This window comes from Gossypium hirsutum, chromosome A01 (genome assembly GCF_007990345.1).
Source record: "Gossypium hirsutum isolate 1008001.06 chromosome A01, Gossypium_hirsutum_v2.1, whole genome shotgun sequence".
Taxonomy (NCBI): domain Eukaryota; kingdom Viridiplantae; phylum Streptophyta; class Magnoliopsida; order Malvales; family Malvaceae; genus Gossypium; species Gossypium hirsutum.
The window spans coordinates 29,566,939-29,570,114 of NC_053424.1; the positions used below are offsets into that span (position 1 = coordinate 29,566,939).

General features: G+C 36.6%; 1 non-coding gene across 1 annotated transcript; it reads left to right on the forward strand.

The window, feature by feature from the left end:
- Positions 1-1,321: 1,321 nt before the first annotated feature.
- On the forward strand, positions 1,322-1,428 carry LOC121208182 (small nucleolar RNA R71). Its single transcript, XR_005903131.1, has one exon. It is a non-coding gene; the product is annotated as a small nucleolar RNA R71 (small nucleolar RNA).
- Positions 1,429-3,176: the final 1,748 nt, after the last annotated feature.

Below are 3,176 nucleotides of genomic sequence, written 5' to 3' on the forward strand. Positions count from 1 at the left end.
ATTTATCTACTTTTACGAGTACGTCTTCTATAATACCCCTGGATATTTAATAGATCTATCGGCTAATTGAATACTCATCCTAGTGGGTTTAGGTTCCCAAGACCAAGTTGTTTGAACATTTTATAGGGCATCAAATTAATACTAGCGCATAAATCAGCTAGTGCTTTTTTAATATTCAGATTACCAATTAAGCAAGGGATAGTAAAACTTCCTGGATCTTTTAGTTTGGTTGGCAGCTTATTTTGAAGTATGGTGGAGCATTCCTCATTGAGTTCTACTGTAGATAAGTACTCGAACTTCCTTTTATTTGTTAAAAGCTCCTTCAAAAATTTTGCGTATGTAGGCATCTGCGAGATAGCTTCAACAAACGGTAAGTTGTTATGTAATTACTTAAAAAGTTCAAGAAACTTACCGAATTATGCATCAATGCGATCTTTTTTTAATTTTTTTGGATATAGAACCAGTGGTGTATATTCCTCCGGCACTGGTTTGTCACTATTTTCAGGTTTTTCTTCCCTCCTTTCGCTTTCCACGGCTTCTTGTGCTAACTTCTTTTCAAATTCTGCTAACACTTTCCCACTCCTTAGTGTAACCGCTTTGACATGCTCTCTTGATTTGGTATTACTAAATAAATTTCCTGGTGGTCTTTCCGAAATTATTTTGGAAAGCTGGCTTATCTTAGTTTCGAGTTCTTAGATCGATGCTTGTTGATTTTTAAGTGTTGTCTCGTTATTTTGGAAACGGGTTTCTGACACTGATATGGATTTTGAGAGCATCTCCTCAAGGTTTGATTTTTTCTCTTGTTGATAAGGCGGCTATTGAAAACCCTGAGGATTCTGTGGCTTTTGATTCCCTTGACCACCCCAGGAGAAATTTGGGTGGTTCCTCCAACCTGCATTATAAGTATTACTATATGGGTTATTTTGAGATCGGAAGTTATTGTTACCCATATAGTTGACTTGTTCTTCTTCATTTGTAAGATTGAAGGATTGGTGTTCTGTATGTACACCTCCGCCACTTGAGTCACACCTCATTACTGGATGTACCTGCGTAGAACCAAGTAAACCGTCAATCTTTTTATTGAGAAGTCTTACCTAATTTGAGAGCATGGTGACTGAATCGATTTTATAAACACCGGCTGTTTTCGTTGGCTTTGTCCTAATACTTGCCACTATAGTTATTCAATGACATCTCCTCTATAAATTCATAGGCATCTTCCGGTGTTTTATTGTTGATGGTTCCGCCAGCAGCTGCATCAACCATTTGTCGAGTCGAGGGATTCAGCCCATTGTGGAATGTTTGTACTTGAAGCAAAAGCGGTAACCCATGGTGAGGGCACCTTCTCAGTAAGTCCTTGTGTCTCTCCCATGCATCGTAAAGTGTTTCTAAATCCATCTGCACAAAAGAAGAGATATCATTACGTATTTTAGCCGTTTTAGCTGACGAAAAATATTTTAGTAAAAATTTCTCGGTCATTTGTTCCCAAGTAGTGATAGACCCTTGTGATAACGAGTTCAACCATTGTTTAGCTTTGTTTCTCAGTGAAAAGGGAAACAATCGAAGACGTATGGCATCATAAGAAACGCCATTGATTTTAAATGTATCGCAAATTTCCATAAAGTTCGCTAAGTGAGCGTTGGGATCTTCATCCTGCAAACCATCAAACGAAACAAACTGTTGTATCATCTAAATAGTGTTAGGCTTTAATTCAAAAGTATTTGCAGCTACAACAGGTCTGACTATGCTAGATTCAATTCCTGTTAAAGAAGGTTTAGCATAATCATAAATAGTACGTGGAGTAGGATTTTGATTAGCCGAAGTTGCAGGAGGTAGCTGATTGCTTTTGTTTTCAGCCATCCCGTCGGTTGGGGGTCGAGTATCATCTTCTCGCTCGTTCTCCGTGTATCGTAAGCTACGCCTTATTTCTCTTTGATTTCTACGAACTGTACGATCGATTTCTTCGTAAAAAAGTAATGGTCCTGACGAGTTTCTTCTAGTCATAAACTATAAAAACCTACTAAGAGAAAAAATAAGTAAATAAATAATAATAATAATAAACTAAAATTAAATTACAAGAAAAATAAATGACTAAAGTAATAAAAATTTAGCGTTCCTAATATTTTGGATCCCTAGCAACGGTGCCAAAAACTTGATCGCGTGATTCGTAACAAGTAATAAATATTTATAATGAAGATCAAACCTAGACTAACTATTATCACGAAAAAAAGGCAAGCGCACCATCGAACAATAGTATAGTGATGGCAAGACCAGGATATCGTACCCAAGGGAATCAAAAGTACTAGTAATGGCTGTCTTATTATTATATAGCCTAAAAATAATGGGGTTTTGTTTTAATTAACTAATTAAACTAAGAACGCACAGAGAAAAGAATTGGGGAATTACTTTTGGGAAAGTCGATTAAATGAAGACAATACCTAAGGAAAAATCCACCTAGACATTACTTGTTATTCTGGCTCCGAATTGGACGATTTATTCATTCAACTTGTTTCGTAGAGATCCCTAAGTTATGCTATTATCCCGATTCAAGACTAATAACGTCTAATCCCTAGATTGAATAACCGAGACTTTTCTCTAATTAACACTCTAGGTTTTCATTAACTCGATCTATAGATCCCTTTATTAGGTTTCACCCTAATCCGGCAAAATCTTGGCACCCTATTTCTAGGCGTGCAATCAACTCTGCTTAATTATGACAAAATTACTCTTAGACAGGGTCTATTCCTCCTTTGAATAAGAGCATCTCTTGAATCAGTATCCTGGGATATCGAAACAAGAATTAGGAACACAAAATTAAGAACAACTTAAATATTTATCATACGATTCAGAAAATAATAACAAGATTCGTCTTAGGTTTCATTCCCCTTAGGTATTTAGGGGATTTAGTTCATAACTAAATAAGAAAACATCTCAGAAGAATAAAGAATACAAAACATAAAGAAAACCCACAACTCCTGAAGGGAAATTGAAGAGAGATCTTCAGTCTTGAAGATGAATCCGGCTTTTGAAATGGATCGATCGGCTTCCTTGGGGTAATTCCTTACCTCCCTTCTCCGTCCCCCCTTTTCCTCCTCCTCTAGTGTGTATTTATATGCTTTGGAATACCTAAAAACCCTCAAAAGTGGGCTTTTTTGAATTGGATTTAACTTGGGCCCGAC